Source organism: Triturus cristatus, chromosome 3_2, assembly GCF_964204655.1.
Source record: "Triturus cristatus chromosome 3_2, aTriCri1.1, whole genome shotgun sequence".
In the NCBI taxonomy this organism is placed as follows: domain Eukaryota; kingdom Metazoa; phylum Chordata; class Amphibia; order Caudata; family Salamandridae; genus Triturus; species Triturus cristatus.
In genome coordinates, this window is record NC_140584.1 from 420,532,670 (window position 1) to 420,553,866 (window position 21,197).

The 21,197-nt window shown below is 43.4% G+C and overlaps 1 protein-coding gene across 2 annotated transcripts in view; it reads left to right on the forward strand.

The window, feature by feature from the left end:
* Positions 1 to 21,197, forward strand: part of DLGAP3 (DLG associated protein 3) — a 1,216,386-nt gene that overhangs the window by 230,168 nt on the left and 965,021 nt on the right. The gene's annotated exons all lie outside the window — the stretch shown is intronic.

Consider the following 21,197-nt stretch of genomic DNA (forward strand, 5'->3'; position numbering starts at 1 on the left):
AATTCCAACAACCACCACATGGCAGGGTTTTTTCTCATGCGCAGCTCATCAACGGTAGATTGGAGAGTGAGAATTGGCATCCCCAGCACAATTTTAAGTACCTAGTAGGGCACCCGACTAGATTTTCTCAACGCGGTGGTCATGGTCGTTCGCAGTGAGAAAGCTGCTGCTTATTTAGAACTTCGAGTGGCAGCAAAAAAGTAGCATGTCCTGGTTCACCCTGTGGTGCCATTCGCTCTGATAGTACCATGGAACAGGCTCCCGGGACCGGAGCAGCGCATTGTGCCGATCTCTGCCCATTCACAGAGATCCATGGAATCTCGGTGAGTTTTCATGCAACTGTTTGGCATTCCGCCCACCTCGACTTACATCCTGGTTGCTGAGCAGCATGAGGTCCTGTGTCAAGGATCCGTCACACAGCACTGGTTCCAAAGACCGCAGGGCTACAATGAGGAGTCCTATGTCTGGGTTTCATCGCAGAGCTGCAGTTCCGAGGAGCTATGAGGATGCGATGAGATGTCCTTAGTCGAGGATGCATTGCGTAGTAGCGGTTCTAATGTTAGGCTGCACGGTGAGGCATCGTGTTGCATCAGTTCTGCTTAGACCACAGCTGGGCTGTCAGAGCATCTTCAGGCCTACTCCAAGGGTCCAGGACTAGGTGGCACAACTTTAGTGGCAAGACTAACTGCAGACAGAGCTCAGATGCTGGGTTCAAGGTGTTTGGAGCCTTTCTGTCCCTTAGCTCTGATCAGGAGGCCAGCCAACTAGCCCTTGGAATCACTCTTGTGGGCTTTGGTTCAAAATGCAGGTCCAGTCCTTCTCACTCAGGCAGCAGGGCAGTATAGTAGCAGTTGTTCTTGCAGCAGAGCAGCATGGCAGTCCTGAGTCTTCCACAGGTCCAGAGGTGTACTGAAGAGTTGGATATGAGGGTCCAATTTTTATATGTGGTGCTCACTTTGAAGCAGGCAAACCTTTTAGAACCCCTCCCCCCCCCCCCCCCATGGAGGTATCTGGAATTTTCTGCATCCCTGCCTTGGCCCCAGATTGTCTGGGGGCACAAAAGACTAATGTGAAACCCTTTGTGAGTGTGCTGAGGAAGAGTATTTATGATGTGCAAGAGTGTTAGGTGCCAGCTTCACTCCCCCCTATCATGTCAGAGATTACCTATTCTGCCAACACCTATTCCTCTTTGTCTCACTGTTTGGGAGTAATACACAAAGACCAACTGCCGGCTGCACCTAGTCATGTGACCCAGGAGACAGGCTGCAGACACCAAATCGTTATGGTAAGAAATGCCAACTTTGTAAAAGTGGTCGTTTTCAGAATTGTGACTTAAAAACCAACTTTTAAATGACAATTCTTTAGAGACCAAACTTAACATTCCAACCTGCTCCCACCTTATTAAATGTAATAAGGTAACTCAATGTTATCCTATGAAAGAGGTAGACTTCACAGAAGTGAAAAACAAATGTAGGCATTTTACAGGATATGTAAAACTTAAAAGTACCTGCCCAACTTTTTAAATACACTCCTCCCTGCCCTCCGGGCTGTTTAGGGCTTCCCCAAGGGTGACTTATATGTACTAAAAAGGAGGTTTAAGCCTGGCAAAATGATTATTTTGTCAGGGTAAAATGGCACTTTAACACTGCACACGCAGGCTGCAATGGCAGGCATGAAACAATATTAAAAGGCTACTTAAGTGGGTGGCCAAATTAATGATGCCGACCCACAAGTAGCATTTAATTTGCTGGACTTGGGTACATGAGTACCACTTTACTAGGGACTTACATGTAAATTATATTTGTCAATTGGGTGCAAGTCAAGTTAAACATATTTAAAGGAGAGATTGCAAGCACTTTGGCACTGGTTAGCAGTGATGAAGTGTACAGAATCCTAAAACCAACAAAAACAGAAGGAGTGAGGCACAAAGTTTGGGGGACGGCCAATCAGCCAAAATGTGTGTTTGGTGAGAAGAAGAAAAAGAGGAAAGGAATGAAAGACTTGAGATCCTAGCACAGGTGAGAGTAATGGAAGAGACAGAAAGAGGAAGAAAGACGTGTTAAATGAAGAAGAGAACTGAGTAGTCATCCAAACATTATCTCTTGGTCCCAGAACGTCTTCACTAAGTATAACTACGGATGACTTTTTCCTATCACAAAAGTAGGCACTGCCAAGCAGGGTATTTTTGGACAAGTATCTGTTTGTTTCCAAAGTGCTCATCTATTTCTTAGAAATGAGGTCTGCAATTGGTCACCAATTGACTCATTCACTAGAATAGTTTGAAAATATACCTTGTGATAGCATTAAAAATGGTAAGGGGGAGTATTAATGATGTCGGTTTTTGAAGGAGCACCTGTTGAAATAGCAATCTTTTTCGAACTGGGGGCCAATGGAGTACAAGTGGGTTAGATTTATGTCAGATTCTCAATATTCACTAGATAAATTCACATGCAATTCATTTAAATAGAGCTTGGTTACACAGTCAATGGTTATCCTAACAATCTGCATGAATGCGGCTCTTCTGGATCCGTATTGGTGGTTGCTGTTCAGTGGCAGTGGCAGGGAAGCATGGGTGGAGGGGGTGGAATTTAAGATGCATGAAAATGAGTGACATTTTATTATTTGAAAGTGGTGGGAATTACTCAAGATAACTTGGGGGAAGGCTATGATACCAGGCCTGGACCCTCACCGGATTTGGTGCTAGAAACAATGTTAGTTAAAATTGTGTTGGTCATCTAATGACAGAAGGAATTGTGGTTTTCTGATAAACTTGGCCCGATTGAGGGAGGAGGTTAATAGCGACTTCAGTCTTACGTTTCAAAGAACAGCAATGGGATTGTTTAGAACCTGGCTGACAATCCAGTCACTTGGGTAGTGGAGGGATGGTGTTAGTTGAACATGTAACAACCCACCCGCCATATGTAAGGATCTTTTAATGCGAAAGGGCTCTGGACAACATGGTGGAAACATGTCCATCAAAAATTCTAAGTGCCATTCGGTCTGCCACGTTATGATGACATGATGGGCCAGTTTACATTATATTTTGCTTTTCAAAGAAAAATCTCCAAAGTAGGGGCTACTTAACTTTGTGGTATGGTCACTAGATGCCCTGGATTTGCCAGGACAGCCCCAGTTTTTGAAGTTATGTTGGCAGCCCCGGTTTTTGAAGCCATGTACCAATGTCTCAACATTTTATTCCAAATTGAAAAGATGTCCTGTTTTGAGAGTTGGGTCAGGTTAGCAAGAGCTCTGCCATCTTGTTGCGCTTAGATCTGACCATCTATTGATTAGCGTAAGGCAGGCATCTCTTTACGGAAAATAACTGTTCCATTCTCTCCACTTCGTTTGGACGGAAGGGGGTAGCAGCTAACTTGACATGTAATATACCACACCGCATGCATTAATATCCATTAGTTTTGTGGCATATGCCATTTTAAAAACAATTGCAAAAACGCTTGTATGTGACCTGCAACTCAGTCAAAATGGTAAAAACAAGAACTTGGAGACTACACGGAGCAGTTCTGGTCACTAACATATCACACGTTGCTAACCCTATCTTGACTTGTTGCTATCGTTTTTTGCTGTGTATGGAAATGTAATATGGTTAAGAAACATTTGCTTTTAAAATCCTTTGCGATTACCACCTGAATGCTTGTCTAAAGTTGTGCAATGAGTGACGCTATTAGTATAAACATTTCACGTAGCTTTTGTGTTATTTTAGACTTTGTCAAAGAGGGCTATACTTATAGTCCTACTTATATCTCTGTATAATATCCTGGTTTTTGGTTTTGAAAATCTGGTTACTCTACTTTGTGGGAACTCACGCCAGGTTCTCCCCATGGTTACCAATCCAGTTTCTAATATTATCATTGCAGCGTAACGTAAAATAGCATAACATATTACAAATGAACACAGAATAACACAGCCTGGCATAGAAAAGCATAACATAAAATTGCATAGCATTTTATGTTAAGTTACTTTATGACCGATTGCAAAGTGCCAATACTTTTGGTTATCCAGAAGCTTTCTGCCATTACAAAATGAGAACAGGCTTATAGGAAGAATATCAAATATGTATTGATCAAGTAGTGGTGCCTTCCTAATGCCTGCGCCAAGAGATATTTGATTACTCTAATGCTGCTGATGGTTTTCAAATATAAGTGGCCACATTTATAGTGCAAGAGACATTGTAGTCTGGTGCATTCTGGTGCCTCAGGGGTTAAAACGAGCAGACTGCGTGGGCGTGGTGGGCTTTTTCTGCTGCCAATGTCTGTTTAGCAGTGCATCACAATACACACATCCGCTCTCTTGCAAACCTTCCAGTAAATGTGCTTTTGGACTGTTTCAAAAGCAGTGAATGAAGACACCATTTCATTAACAAGTGTTGGGCTGCAGCTGCTGATTAAACCCTCTTTATTTCTTATCAAAGGCTGTGAGCAGGACAATGCACTGCATATGGCGGATGAACAGCCACCAACTCCCAAGGAGTGATACATCCTGTGAACAGAAAATGCATCTGTCCTTTTCAGAGCCCTCTTCTAGCATTGCTTTGTTATCAAAAGGGTTTTTTTTACAAGCAGGAGATAAATTTCTTTGAAACTAGATCTATTAAGCACATATTAAGGCTCTTTTCAGGCTTACAACGCAAGGTACTACTATAAAAGCAGCATTTTCTTCCTTGAATGGTTGTACCACTTAGGGCCTCATTATGATTAACGCGGTAATCTCTACCTGGTGGAGTCATGCCTGAAAACTGCAGGCCATTCAATTTCCCCAAGGTACTTTGATTAGAAAGAATCACCAAAGGAATCTCACGTGTTAAGTCTGATTGCCCTGGGGAACCTGCTGACTTAAATCTGATTCATGCGGTTATTCCCCATTCCTAATTCGACCCTTAGGTTCCAACTTGGAATCATGAAATACCTTCGGCTGTTGTGGTCTGCTATGGCTGGATCTATTGATTCCCAGGACATTTATGGATGACGGGACATGCGTCAAGCTGTGTTTGGACTGTTGCTCGACCATTGGTGGCCAAATGCTGTTGGTGGATAAATGTGCTCCAGGCTCCGAAAGAGAAGAGTACAAATATGGCAGCACTTTGGCACTACATTCATCTGTTCATCATTTAATGCTTGGTGACACTCTAGGGCAGGGCTTAATTTGTAAAAGTATAAGTGTTTTGGGGCTGTAGTCGGGAGGCCACTGCAACGTGCACCACACATTGCCCCTGCCAGCTGGCAATGACAGTACTAACACAGCTACTAACCATCACACTCTTACAAGTGAGACAATTCATACTATTCCAGGCCCTCAAAGCTATAAGAATGGCTTGGGAGGCAGATGTTAGTCATTGTAATTGTAAATTGAGCTCATAAATGGCTGTTGTTCTGCTCATACCTAAATTAGCCAGACAGCGCCACCATGTGGTAGACTGTCAAAAGCCTCAGTGCTGGCAATTAGGTGCTGGTGCAGAGCACCAGAAACCACAATTTCAAATTAAGCACTGCTCTAGGGGTTTGCTTTTGTTGTTGCTTACATTTGTATATTGCCCCCTACCACTAATGAGGTCTTGAGTGACATTGGCCTTGTCCCATTAGATGCAAGATGTAGCACATGATATGTCCGACTGTTGCATGCAGAGTATGTCTGTCTCGTCTGTGATTGGTTACAAATTTTTGCTTGTATTCACAACTAGAAACGAGTGGAATGTGACCTTCTTACTACTGAGATGTATGTGGTCCTTAGAGATGCTGCAAACGTGTGGAGTGGCAACACCCTTGGGTGTGGAGGTGTAGGGGATACACATCGGTGCAGTTTAGCTGAGAGCACAAATGCAATTTAGGCTTGGCCAATAGGGAGGAAGTGCTATGTGAGGAGTAGCTTTGTAATTTTCACATTTAATATCCCTGAACCATTCGCCCAGAGAAAGCTCCTTCAGATGCCATTCTGTGAATGACATTCATTCGCCCCGTCCCTTCCATCACCTGCATATTTGATCCACGAGAGAAGGAGCCAAGAAGGTTGGCTGTCCTATGGAGCTGATGCCAATGTATTAAAGATATAAGAGAAGAATGCCTGCCTAAAATGGCCTCAGTTAAATGAAAATGCCATCAAACTGGGGAATCTACAGTGGCTCCTTCTCCTCACCACTAAAGCAACAATATAATCAATATACAGTATTTATATTATAGCAGAGGTCGCCAACCTTTTCTTTAATAAGAGCTACTTATGTTCCATAGAAATCATCCTGAGCTACTAATATTATTAGTGTGGTAGTGTTGTAATAGTGACCACGTCAGACAAGATTACATTAGTGGCCACCCTATGCAAGATTGGCTCTAATGGACATCTCATTGCACCAGGTAGGGTTGTCAGCAGTGACGTAAAAAAAAGGATTTGTCAATTCGGAATGCCTTTACCTGGGTAATACAAAATAGTCACAGCTGCAATGCCCTTGCACCAAATTAATAATATTAGTAATTAGTCATCCAGCAGCAAATGATTTATCACTCAAATATAAGATGTAAATATATTTTGGCAGTTTGATCATTTTTTCTTTAAACATCAGCTTAGCAGCTCTAAAACTACACACATTTGTGTCTCAGACGTGCACTTTTCAATTTTGGTATGCATATATTAATTCAGCCAAGCAAACACTCCTAATTTAGTAAGCTGGGTGGCACAGACTGCTATTTGTAAGTACCTGGAGAGCTACCAGTAGCTCATGTGCTACTCGTTGTAGTAACCTGTACTATAGCCTCTATAGCCATCGGCTTGAAACAAGAAGTCCTCCAAAGCACAGATCTTATTGTTATCTCCACTCAGTGGTTCTAATGTTATCAGTACTGGAAAGATGACGGCTGAGTGGCTTTCCCGGATTGATGGTTGTGAATTTCTGGCTGCACACACGTCAGGAGTGGTACTTAAACCCACCGAGCTGGAATTCCATCATCACCAGTGATCCCTCACCATTGTGCTAGTTATGAACATTGTCAATGCTTACATGGACTGAGAGCAGAGAGAAGCTTGCGTGCAGCGGCTTCCGGCGCAGGTAAGCATGGTTGGGTGGTGGGGCTGGGCAGGGTGAGAGGGGAAGTCGGCAGACGACGGAATAGGTAAAAAAAATCAAAAACTATTATATCATCTGTCACCTTCCCCCTGCCCTGTTCCACTGCCCCACTGCGCTTACCTTCCTTGGCCATGACTGGTTACGTGTATCACAGTGTGTCCAAGGCTGACGTGTCACTTTCAGTGTGGTAGCAACAACTAGTCTTTGATCTGTGGTGGTCATAGACATGTTGGGGAATAGAAAAGGATGACTGTACATGAGTCTCGTAGATTGTTAACCAGCCTTGTTGGAGTTACGTTAAAGCGGACTGGTCCATGTTCTTAATTTGCCTTTGAGTGGAGATAGAGTGCTTCATTTATATTGTACCCAGAAGCCTCCTGGAAAGATGCATTTTTAATTTTTTGAAAGCAGGCGCAGTGTTATTGATCTCTCAAGAATTTGCAAGCGAGTCGATAAGCGAGGAGGAAGGTAATTGGAAAGATCTAGTCGGCCTGACGCAGAAGCTACCCAAGCTGCTGCTACTCACTCAGGGGATGAGAATGAAGAAATAAACCCTGAAAACAGGCCATGGAATACTCTAACTGGTAGCACCATCATGGTGAGTTACCAAAAGAATACGAAACAGACAAAGAAAACATTTCTGCCTCCGAGTAATTGTGGCCAAGAGATTAACTAAATGCACTACATATACATACCATAAAACACACATTCACAAATCCTTCTGCTCAGTCAACACATGCCCCTCTGTGTAAGCAAATGCACATGCACGTGTGACCCCACAACTCCAAATTAATCTACATAAACTATGTGAACACCCAAAGATCCCCATTAGCCTTCACTTTGCAGACTGCACTTATGTCAAACCCCAATACATGGACATCATATTTATTTTGATTCACATAGACAATCATAGACAAGAATATTTGATTAAGAGATTAAATTATTAGTATATGCCAGTGTGCCCTTTCTGGACAATTTAGTCAATGCATTCCTGCCCATTCTACTGTATCCATAAGGCCATGTCCATGCTCCAGGGGGTCATGATGGCACAACAAATATTTAGTGGCTGGACATATGCCTGACTCATGCATAGTAATTAGAAGGCTGGATAAGGCATTGTTTCTAACACAGTCTTCCACAGAAATGTGTAATAGTCACTTTGCTAAATTCAAGAACTTGAGAATTTGTAATTACTCCTGTTAGATGCAATTCACTTTCTGCACAAATACGAGTGATTCTACTCTGGATTTTAAATGGGTTTGACCATGCTCAAACCAGTACTCATATAGCCTTCAAGTTTCAGCCCTACCCTGCTCCAAAATATGAATCATAATAGACTCGCCAGCTGACAAGCCTTAAACATAACCCATATCAATCCTATGAGTAGAGTAAAAGCTATAGAGGTGGGTGAGCCACTGAAAGTTCAATCCTCGAGCCTGAAGCCTGGCTCTTGTTCAGGTTGAGGTCTTTTTGGAACCTCGAGCCCATAACGAGCCAAGCTTTCATGTGGCTTCTGCATCCCTCCCTCTACCAAGGATATGATGTTACGGCGAGAGCTCCTGACTATGAAACTCAGGAACCAGGTTTGAGTCTCAGCGTCAGCTCGACATCATGTGATTCTGGGCAAATCACTTAATCTCCCTATGCCTTTAAACAATTCATGTGACCTTGTGTAATATAACTGGTGCTCATTTAAAGCACTCCAATACCTTCAGGTTGAGTTCACGCTATAGTTTAAAAACTGCAGAATAATGCACAAAGAGGTAAAAACAAAGCCTTAACATAAGGAAAAACAAATATACTCATTTACTGGCTGACTTTTTACAGAGTGAAACCAGAAAACCTGGATAAATCACGGCTTTTCTGCTTAGATCGTATCTTCTGTGGCAAATGTTTACTTCACCAAAACTCTTTTTTCTTCATTATCGTGTATGAAAGTACTTTCAAACATCTGAGTTCAGACTACCAGTTGCGCAAAACTTTTCCTTTTAATAAGCACTTCTCAGTGCAGTGCAATAATATGCCCTATTAATGTCAAAGCTTCCACATGTTAAAGAAATACACTTTTTTGGACTTTGTAGAAACTTTATCATATTTTATGTGATTTGTTGTATGATTTACATAGCACATATTTTCAGGGTTAGGCCCGTCCACGATCTCTAACATCCAAGCCAGACCCTTGGCTCGGTTCGCCCTGTTAATTTTTGGGCTCGCCCACCTCTAGAAAGTTATGAACTTGGTTGTGGCCAGTACGAGGGTGGCTTTTTAGCAGAGGCAGAGGGCGTCGGGCTGGTTAACCTGGACCCAGTGGAGGACTCTGAGGGCTGTCAGGCACTGTCACTGTACTGGTTTCTGTAGGATATTATAGCCCCTATGTTTTGACCCAGAGTGTTTTAGGATATCCAGGTAACATTTACAATTGGTGTTTGATTACATTGATTAGAGGCATTCAGGGCTATCTCCTCATACCTGCTTGCTCTTACATAATGCTTCATCCCTATCTCCTCAGTAGTGGGGTGGTTACTGCACAGTTAAAGGTTTTTACTTAAAAATCATTCTTTGCATTAACATTCAAAACAAATACATTGTAGTTCACTTTCAAATATCCCAAAGCAAAAATCGCAATGCACTGCAAACATGACTTAAATATTACTTCTTACTGTACCTGACAGAAAGCGGACTGCTCATAAGCTCTATTTACTTTTTGTACTTTTCACCACTTGTACTGCCTCAGCTTCTGAGCAGAAAATATCACGTTGAATGGCTAAGGAAGGGACTATGGTCAACCCACTGATGACATCAGAATCAAAGGCTGCATTATATCACTTTTGCTAGTCCCAAAATGTTGGTGAAAGCATCGTGGAGGTCGGTCTGCCCTACAAGTACATGACACTCAATACAGCCATCAATGCACATTTTTAACCATTTATGAACCTGGACTATGAATTCTTCCTTATGCGGCAGGCACATCAGAAACCAGAGGAATCAGTGGAAGTTTTCTAAGCCAGGCTACTAGCAGAGAACCTCTCAGTACCAAGTTGGAGGCGCCCACACCGAAGACGCACAGCCGACCATGCAGGTGGTGTGGTAGACCAGCCCCCCATCAGGGTGACTGCCCAGTGCAATAGAAAAAGTGTGGAGCCTGTGGCAAATTGAATCACTTTGCCGAAGTCTGCCAGTCGACTCCAAAACCATCCAGTTCCTGTGGCACATGGAGTGTGTTTAACATTGACACTCACTCTGAGGCAGTGGAAAAGAGCGGCATGGATGATGACAATCAGGAAACCATCCATGTGGTGCATGTGGTAGAATCACATGGTTTCTCTGCCCACACTTTCCCCAAATGCAACATCAAAATCCAATGCAAATTCTATAACTGTGCTGATTGACAGAGGGTCTTCTATTAATCTCATGGCCGCTGACCTCTATCATGTCCTACATGCACCACCCAAGCTGAGCCCGACCCGAGTCAAGGTCTACACATTTGGCAATTGGAACCTTCTAAGACTCACAGGAGTTTTCCACACCACCATCAACTACCATGACGCCACCATGAAAGCCAAAGTGTATGTGTCTAAAAAGGGAATGGTTTCCTGATAAGCTGTTCAACAGACAAGGAACTTGGTCTGATACATTTCAAATTCAACATTCATCCAAGCGAAATCGACAGTCTGATGCTAGCATTTGCCCTGCTATTTGAAAGTTTAGGATGCCTAAATGGTACTGCTGTCAGACTTCATATCGACAAGTCAATTGAACCCGTAGGGTGGCATTTCACCTTCATCCCAAAGTAAAACAAGAACTGCGACACCAAGAGGATGCCAGCACCCCATGTGTCTCCCCAATTATTGTTGCCAAGAAACCCAAGCAGCCAGACACAGTGTGAATCTGCGTAGGCCTTCGAGTGCTGAATATGGCCATCAAACGAGAATGCCTCCTCATGCCCACGATAGATGACATCATTGGGGAACTGGATAGGTCACAGTGGTTTTCCAAGATGGACATATGGTCGGGTTACTATCAGATTCCTCTCCACCTGGACTCCAGGCCCATTATGACCTTCTCGACCCATGTTGCCCGCTGGAGGTACACCAGACTGAACTTCGGCATCTGGAGTACCGCTGAAGTCTCCCAGAACATTATATGGCCCATGACATTAAGTATGCGAGGTAGGACTAGCCGGCCTGCCTTGCATACTTAATGCAAGCAATGATATTTTGGTGCATGCACCAACCCTGGACAGCCACCTCACAGGTCTCAGGGCAGTATTTCAGCGACTCCAAGGCAAACTCCATGACACTGCATTGGGAAAAATGTGATTTTCCTGCAATGCAACATCATTTTTTGGCTTCTTACCAGTTCTCAGAGAAAGCCATCAGACCTGACCCAGCTATGGTGCAGGATATTCAAGCATTATCTGGAGTCTTTAGCTTCCTAGGGATGGTGACATATTGCTGCTGCTTTATGCAGACCCGCTCCACCCTCACTGGATCCCTATGTGACCTCACAAAAGCATCCAGTCCCTGGGTATGGGGTGAGTAGCAAGAACTAGCCTTCAAGAACACCAAAGAGGCTCTATTTGCCAACATAACCTTAGCATACTTCGATCCAAAAAATCTGTCTGAGCTGGCAGTGAATGCAAGACCTACAGGGATGGGAGCCGTGTTGTTACAACTTCAAGAGTTGCAGGAAAGGGGCCCTATCCCTATGCAAGCTGGACCCTGGCACCCACCAAGCAGCTGTACTCCCAAATAGAGAGGGAGGCCATTGTAATCCACTAGTGTGTAACCCTTTCAATGTATACCTCTATGGACACCCGCTCGTTGTCTACATGGGCCACAAGCCTTTGATGCCACTCTTTAAAGGATCAGTGTTCAAGCCACCCCATGGATCGAAAAATGGATCCTGCAGTTGCAAGAATTCTGCTTCACCGTGGTGTACAGACCAGGCACACGAAACCCGGCAGATGTTCTGTCACGGCATGCCAGGTCAGCTACCCTACAGAATCCCAAGAAGCGCAAGATACAGACGAATATGTTCGGTTGGTGGTCAAAAGTTCCAAGCCATTATTGATGTACCTAGCCGACATAGTCACTTCCATCGTGCAGGACGACTGGCTTCAACTGGCCATCACAGCAGTGTGAGCCAGTGATTGGAAAGCGCTGCACCTCCACTCTACCCGATGAACCAAGGAAGCCAGATTAACACTCCAAGCCATTTAGCAAGTGAGGCAAGAACTATTCGTAACAACAGAAGGCTGTTAGATGCGGGGTCCATGGCTGGTTCTACCCAGGAGCCTCCAATTACAAGCAGTCTAGTTGGCTCATGCTCTGCACCAAACGATGGTGAAAACCAGGAGTCGACGCCACAGCAAAGTCTGGTTCCCAGGTCTGGATCAGAGCATAGAAGCAACCATGAGATACTGAGCTGCCTGCCAAGCAAGCAGTCCCCCAGACACCCCTGCTCCAATCCTCACAGAAGGACCCACAGCCCCATGGCCGCGGGGGAGTGATGAGTTTGGAAGCCTTCCCAATGACACGTCCATGCTTATCATGATAGATGATTTCTCCCACTATTCTGAGATAGAAATCTTACTCTCCCCCTCTGTGTCTGAGGTGATGCCAAAGATGGAAAAAATCATTGCTACTGAGGGTCTGATTGGGGAACTTCACACAGACGATGGACCCTCGTTCAACGGCCGTAAATGGGCAAATATCTCCAGTGCCGTAACACGAAGCACAGGCGTATAACCCCATGATAGCCTCAAGCTAATGGGGAGGAGGAAATATTTGTATAGACTGTAACAAAAGTAATGCGTATAGCAACAGCAGAATGCAGGAACGTGGAGGGTGCGATCTACTCACTCTTGCAGGAGTATCGAGTGACCTCACACTCCACCACTGTTGAAAGCTCCCAGCAAGTTTTGCCTGGGACACACATTCACTGACACAATTCACCATCACCCAAGGTGGGTGGAACACCTGAATACCCCAATCAATCAAACATACGGCGAGCCCACAACAATATGTCTCCAGAAGATGACGGGCAAAACAATGGCACATCCAGCACAAGATCTCGTGCTGGTGCGGGATCAGCACCTGGCTGGAAAATTCCCCTGTGTCCAGGGTGGATCCACACTCTCATCACCTGGTTTCTCACCCCCAATCAGAGTCACCTTTGGGAGGTCACACAGGCCCCTCCCCTGTTTAGCGCAACGAAGAGGGGCTGAGCGGTACCATCTCCAAGCCAATCTTACTACCTCACAGTGGCTCAGAGGCTTTGCGTTGGACTGAGGACTGTCCTCCAGGATTGATTCCAAGAATTTCATTGTTTTCCATTGTTAGTTAAGTTGTTTTGTTGGAAACAAATGTTTTCGCAGTATTCCTTATTCCAAAATAAAGGAGGGATGTAGTGTAGTGGGACTTTGTAAGGCTGCACCCATCTGGTGCATACCACCTTAGAGTGGGTAGTTGTAACATTGCATAACGAGAACATCAATGAGGGCATACCCTGTGGACGTCCAGACTTTGGTACAGTCTGGCGTCCTCACGTTCAGGGTCCAATAAAGACGCTGACAGCGCGCCTGGCGTGGACAGTGTATGTACCCGAGTACTGGTGTGTCTTTCTTTGTTTGCCAGCCGATCCGCCCAAAACTCCACGCCACCACACTCCTCTCACAAAGTAAAACATTTTAAAGGTTGTCATGTCCGTTCTCAGGCTCACGCGTCACACTTTACTGATCAGTTTAACAACAGACAAGTAATCCCGCCGAACGTCGACGCGGTTTAAAAATAAATAATGTAAATGTTGCAGCAGAATAAAAGAGAGATTGAGTCGGGATGTTATTTCTTAGCCCAGACAAAGTCGCTGCTGGAAATAAAAGTTCTCCGCCCAGTCGCATTTCAAAGGGGCTGGTTTTGAATGGGCTGTCTGATTCGTGCCCCTCCTGGCCTGCCTTGGGTTTATCAGGCCCCGGCCAGCTCTGTGCACCGCGCCAGGCTATTGTCGGCGCAGACGTCTCGGAGCTGGGCTGCACGCGGCCGGGCACCGGCTGACGCTGCCGGGGAGGCTTTGAATTACTTTGTGAGGAGGCTGCTGCCTGCAGTGAAGACGAGGGAATAATAGCCCAGCCTGAGAAAAGAACAGGCAGATGTGCAGCAGTGTGAGCACAGGCCACGGCGAGGAATAATGAATGGAGAAAGCGCAGAGGGCGACGGGGAGGGAAAAGGACTGCAAGGGGTAGAGGCAGCGAGAGATGGAAGGGGGATGAAAGAGAGAGAGAGTAAAAAAATGGGACAGAGGGGAGAAGGTGAGGGTGGGAGGAGAGCCAGGCAAGAGGAGAAAGGGAGTCTGATGGATAGGAGGAAAGCAAGGGAGCGAGGGAGAGACACAGGAAACGAATAAGAGTGTGAAAGAGCGAGGGAGAGGAAGAGACAGAGAGAAACAAAGCACGAATGATGGAGAGAAAAGAATATGGAAGGACTGTTGATAGGGGAAGAGAGTGTGAATGAGCGACAGATGGAAGGAGAGAGAATGAGCGGGAGATAAAGTAAGGTGGACAGAGACATAAAACGACAATGGAAAGAAAGCTATAAAGTAAAAAAGAGTGAAAACAGAGAAAAAGTGACAGCGAGAGAACGAACAAGAGACAGAGAGGTAGAGTAGAGAAAGAGAGAGAGAGAGAGAGAGAGAGAAATGAGCCACCAGAGGACGCGCACAACTGTTTGTAACTGAGAGAGAAAGCACAGATAGAGGAGTGAACAGGACTCTAGAGCAGGGTTCTTCAAACTGGGGGGCGGACCCCCCTAGGGGGCCTCAAGTGATCCCAGGGGGGGCGCCAGGCTCTGGCCAATAGTAAGCATTATGCTGATAACAGTCCTTTGTTTTAAGCGGAAATAAATGAGCAGCAGTAATGGGCTGTCACTAACATCTTTTGTCATTTATATCCTAACTGGGAGTATGTGTAAGAAGGGAAGGGACTCCAAATATTCTTCAAAAACTCCACCCCATTTCTAGTAGTCGCGCTGTGGATACTTTTGCATGTTAGCACGGCCTGTCTGACCAGAATAGTATGTTTGACAATTGTGTATTTGGTCGCATTTTTAAAACAGTAACAGAATTTAACTGCAATGTTTAAATATGTTTTGTGTTTAAATAAGTCGAGGCTCTACACATGGAAAATTTAATAGAATAATTGGGAACAATTCAGAGGGGAGCCCAATGAATTTTATTTTTTCACTGAGAGGTGTGACATTAAAAAGTTTGAAGAGCACTGCTCTAGAGAGAGGGAGGGAAGGAGATAAAGAGGGGAGAAGAAAAAGAAAACCTTAGAGGGAAAGATAGAGACAGTGTTAGAGAATGAGAGCAAGGGAAATAAAGAGAGAGCTGTAGGTGTAAAGAGAAAGATGTATGTAGAAGAATATACCTCAGTGGAAGTTCAAGGAGCCTGTTTTATGTGCAATCCTTGGCGTAGATGCAGCCTCTGCACTGGTGCACCTCTGTAAGAGTCTCCAGTTCAAAGTCAGACTCTAGAACACAGAATTCTACACTGAACACATAATGGAACATGTCAAGGTCGTAACAGAACAGGCTCTAACTTTAGTCCAACACTGCAAGGCATAGGGTTGAAGCAGTTAGAGTAGAGGGAAGGAGTCTGAGGGTGGTGTACAGAGAGAAAGAGTAAGATGAGAAAAAGAACGAGAGAGAAGTGAACATATTAGAGAGAGGCTGAAAGACACGGGGAGAAAGGGAGAGAGCTTAAATATAGATAGCAAGCAGGGGAGAGAGATGAAGAGGAATAGATAAATATAGACAGAAGTGAAAGAGAAATTAGAACTTATGGAAAGAGCGGGAAAGAGAGGAAAGAGAGAGGAGAAAGAAGAGACGGAGATAGGAAAATTGGGAGAGAAATACAAAGTAAAGTACTGGGCTTTAGGTGGGATGAAAAAGTGTGGGGGTGCTCTAAAAGGGTCATGGTCTTCTGTGATTCTTTTAGTGTGCCACCGGACCAAATTTTTTTTCTCCTCTCTGAGCTTTCTGGTATTGCATCCAGATATAATAACACAACAACTGACATACACCTAAAATCAACCTAGACTATTGGCTTTGTCAGTGGTTGTCTGTGTCTGCTCTGGAGAAAGGCCAAGGATTATATAACCATGTATTCTAAACACCATTGTGAGAAACTTCCACTGCCTTCAGCCTCAAATCCAGAGCTCTCAATTGTGGCCCTTATTAACACCTGGAAGCGACTGAGTTGAAAGCACACACTGTAAAGAGTAATTGCTGCCCGAAAAAATAAAAATAAAAAACATCCTTGGAATAGCTAACACTACTGGAGTGAAAAATTCTAAAAAAGTGTGAAAAATAAATGGGAACTAAATCACTGACATAGATCACCTGACCATTTATTACACTGATTATTCATAAATTGTCAGTATTTGTTCCGGGTAAAATTAAGGAAATGAATATAGGGCCCGTTTTAATGTCTGTTCTAAAAAAGTACCAGGTTTGAGACCAGGAGGGGCGCGGCCCACTTAAAGCCCAGGTAAAGCAGCAACAAACAAAGAGAGGATGGTTAAGGATAAACCATTGACAGTGAAACTCCCAGAAGAAGAGTGAGTGAGAAAGAGGAAAACAGAAGACACATAATTAAATTGGAACACAAAACAGGATGAAGACACAAGAATGACAATGTTTGATTCCAGAGAGGGGGCAGGAATTGTTTGAGAAAGACCACGTTGAATGGGGCTGATCTATGTAAACGTCATGCACAAGGCATGTCTTGCAAGATATCCTGGCCTCGGCTAGACCTGGAAGTCAGTTCAAGGAACGCCGGAGCGTGGTCACGTGGTGCTTCAGAATCTCGGGATTCAGCAAGGTGTTTCAGTGGGACCTTACCCAGTCCTCGAGGAGGACTACTAAACTCCATTGTTAGAGGGTCACCATTACGGAGGTGCTGATCGATGAAAGGGGGGTTCAGGATAATAGAACATGCACATGTGTAGGCAGGCCAGAAGGTTTTTCCTGGTCTGGGTCAACAAACTGAAGTGGGCTGTTTGCAGGTTGGGGATCATGTCCCTCAGGAAAGAGAAAATGCAGCAGATCCCGCATTTGGCACAACTTAGTGACATTATCCCTGTTAGCTCTTTCATCACTTATAAAGAGGGGAGATTTGCTTTAAAATCTATACATTTTGCTTTAAGGGGGGAAATTGGACTTGGTCTCAATAGTAAAGAGCATCCACATGAGGTTGTAAGAACTGAAGGAGGAATAGGACACATCTCATCTTTATTCTAGCTCATACTTTGGTTTTAAGATTTTATTTTACTGCTTTTATTTGTAAGCAGTCCCTCTTTCTGTTGTCTGTATTTGCCTGAAACTCTACTGACACTACTATGCGCTTAGCAGACTCTTTCTAAAAATAATAAATCAATAGATCAGAAATTGTGACTTGGGAATCAAACAAGAGCTTGGTGATTAGATAAGACACACACAATCTTGGAGGAGGAAGGAATATGACACAAGTTGTTTAGGAAGAATTGAATTTGGGGCTGAGGGAATAAGATATAGATTTGGGGTTTGGGCAGTCTATCAGGAGGTTTGGGAAGTTTAAACCGGAAAGGAACTTTGTGCCAGGACAGCTCGTGCTATAGAAGCGGACACTAGTCTGAGGCAGATGGAATATGACACATGCGTGGGTCTGGGTGGTTGCCCAGGGGCTTGCGGATGGAGAACTAGCCAATACTCTGTCTTCCATCAGTCGACTACCACCTATGGCAGGGGAACTAACCAGAGGCTAGTGCTGGGTGAATCAAATATGTACTTGACTGAGGTTACATTTGTGGGAGCTTGGGGTTGTGGAATCAGAGCAAGAATGGAAGTTCTAACAGATCTTAGGGATAGTGGATTCAGTTAGAGATTTTGAATTTTGCAAGGGATTAGGCCTGAAGGAATAAGATTAATATTGTTATTAGTATTATTGTCAGGTGGAATCGGACAGAGTTTGCGATTCTAGCAGAGGATGAGGCTAGTGGAATCAGACAACGCTTGATGAATGTAGAAGAGCTTAGGGTGATGGAATCACCCAGAGCTTAAGGGTGATCAAGTAGATCCTGGTGAAATCAGAAAGATTGGGCAGGGTCTAGCAGAGCTTGAGGAGATGGAACCAGAAAGAGCCTGACAAATTGGGCAGAGATCGAGGGAAATAGGATGGGGCACACTGGAAATATAGCAGAGTTTGAGGTTGGTGTGTTCAGACAGAGTTGAGTGGTTCTAACAATGTAAATGCTCATGGGATCAGACTCAGATGAAGGTATCGCGCATAGCCGGGGACTGTGGAATCAGGCAGAGCCTGATAGGTTCAAGCTGAGCATAGGTCAGTGGTATTATACAGAGTTTGGGGTTCTATCTGAGCTTGCGGCTGAAGTAATCAAACAGAGCTTTGGGATCTAGCAAAGCTTGCGGCTGGTGGATCCTGACAGACTGGTGGATCTAGCATAACATAAGGCTGGTGAAATCTACTTGTGGAATCCAGGAGAGCTGTACACTGTGGAATTTATGAGCAATCCCTTGCACTTCTTTCTGAATATCTTGATATCAGGAGATGTCTTTGATGTAGGACTGTTGAACGACAGATCAATAAAAGAACCACATCTGTGCCCGGGGATAGTCCTGATCCCATACATATACACTCTAATCATTGTGCTTCAGCGAGAACATCTCATGGAGGATTCTGGGCCTTTGCCAGTGTTGCAGTTGCTTGGCAGCGCTGAGCAAACTAACATTTGTGAACAGCAATTCTCTGAATCCCGCCTATAAATACTCTGGCTCGGGAAGCACTGCACAGAATGCATGGTTTTTTTAAAGCCCCAAAGAATTTTCATTTATTTTATGTTTGGATCTTCTACAGCACTAATTGAATGAAAGGGAGGTGGATCCCCAGGACACAGCCACAATGCCTCCCAGTGGATGGCATGATTGTTCTGTAAGGCAGTGGTGTGTAGTTATGTGTCAGTGGAAAACAAGAATACTGAGCAGAACAGCAGGGCATGGAGGGCCTGTCTGGGATTATTGAACATGTTGCTTTGCATAGGAGATTGCCAGTCCCCACAGTGACACCTGAAATGAAATGAACATATGTTATTGTTAGTTCTTCTTGCAGTACATCTACTGAAATGGTATGCCATGGGAGCTCATATAGTACACACCACCTTATGAATCTCCTAGGACTTATCCAGATTGCAACTTTCTTCTGCTCTCTTGTAAGGATCAGGTCAACATTGAAATTATTTTTTACCAGGGGCTTTGGCTCTTTTTTGAGCCTTTGGAAAGATGGTTCTAAGGGACATTGCCCTTTGAAACCAACATGATAGGGATTTTAGAAAGACTTGCTTGTCTTTGGGCATAAGTTCCGGCCTGTACTGTCTGTTGCTGTTGTATTTCCTTGCTTGGTCTTACCATGCAAAGGATATAAAAATGCTGGCCTGTATTTTAAAGATTGGATTTTTCAAATCATGTACTGTACAGCATATTTAATACACAAATAGATTTGTATGTCAGTATATTGATAACAAAAATTCCGACTGACATAAATGTTGTGTACTAAATATTGTTTAGAAAAATATTGCACCATTGGCTGTAGATTTTCTATTATTCTCTCAAGTGGGGCGATATTTTTGTAAATGATATTTAGGACACACTATTTTTGTCGGGCAATATTTAGGTCTCGGTATTCTGGTACTATATCTACAAATAGCCGTGGATATGATGATTGCTCATCGAAAACATCTTCTACAAAGTTGTATTAAAACAGCTTTTAAAAAAAATGCTTATTTCGAATTTGCAGTATGTACTTATGGTTGGTTCTGTCGAGTGAGGCAGAATTACTTATATTTTGTCCTGGCCACTAGGAAAAACTGATCAATGATATATAATTCACATTGTACACCATGCAGACACAAAAACACTGAGACTGACACTATAAGCTCAAAAAGGTGAGCAATATATTATCACTCATATGTCGTGTAACACACTATATATACAAATATATAAAAGTGCAGGACATTTCAACACCATATATCATTACATACACAGATATGTGCCATGTAATCAACATAAACCAACATTTAACAGACATTCCGAACTAGCACTTCACATATTGGTGCTCAATAACAAGGCTATATGTGTTAATGTGTATGATAAATTACTATGGATGCCTAATGAAAATATTTTTTCCTTTCCTTTTCAACGTGCATTTTAAATGTTAAATGTTGGTTTATGTTGATTACATGGCACATATCTATATATGTAATGATATATGGTGTTGAATTGTCCTGGTCTTTTATATATTTGTATATGTAGTGTGGTACACTATATATGAGTGATAATTATTTTGTTCACCTTTTTGAGCTTATACTGTCAGCCTCTATGTTTTTGTGTCTGTATGGTATACAATGTGAACTATATATCATTGTTTGGTTTTTCCTAGTGGTCAGAACAAAATATATGTATAAAAGCAATTCTGCCTTGCTCGACAGAACCAACCATTAGTACATACCGTTCTAGCACCCCAGGCTCTGTGAGATACTGGGTTACCTCATTAATCTTTAATTATTTCGAAGTTGGGAATGAAGAAGTTTTGAATCCTCTGTCTCTCAATTTTTCGCTTCAGTGTTTGTAATAGTAAATTATCCACTCTTGAAATGCTTTTTGGGAGGATGCGGAGAGCACTAATATGTGCGTGCTATTTCACAATATATTTTATATGATTTTTTAAAGTAAAACTTTTTTTTTAATGAACTGTTGTTCAGTACACTATTTTGCTCGATCTCCATTTAGTGTAAACTGTGCAGGGTCAAATACAGTTTTGTCACGACTGACAAATACGTAATACATTTGATGGTGGTTCTTATGTTTAAGTTAGTCTTATTGTTTTCGAGAGAATGTTTGCAATTACATTATTAAAGGTAGAAGAGGTCCTGCTATCAGTCAAGAATAGTTCTTTTCAATTTGCACGATGCTGGTTTTTCAGCTGCAGTGATTTTTAATCCATCAGCTGCACCCTGTAGAGGGATATCACCCTAGAATCAAAGCACATTCACAAATATGAAGTTTGCACATATTATTT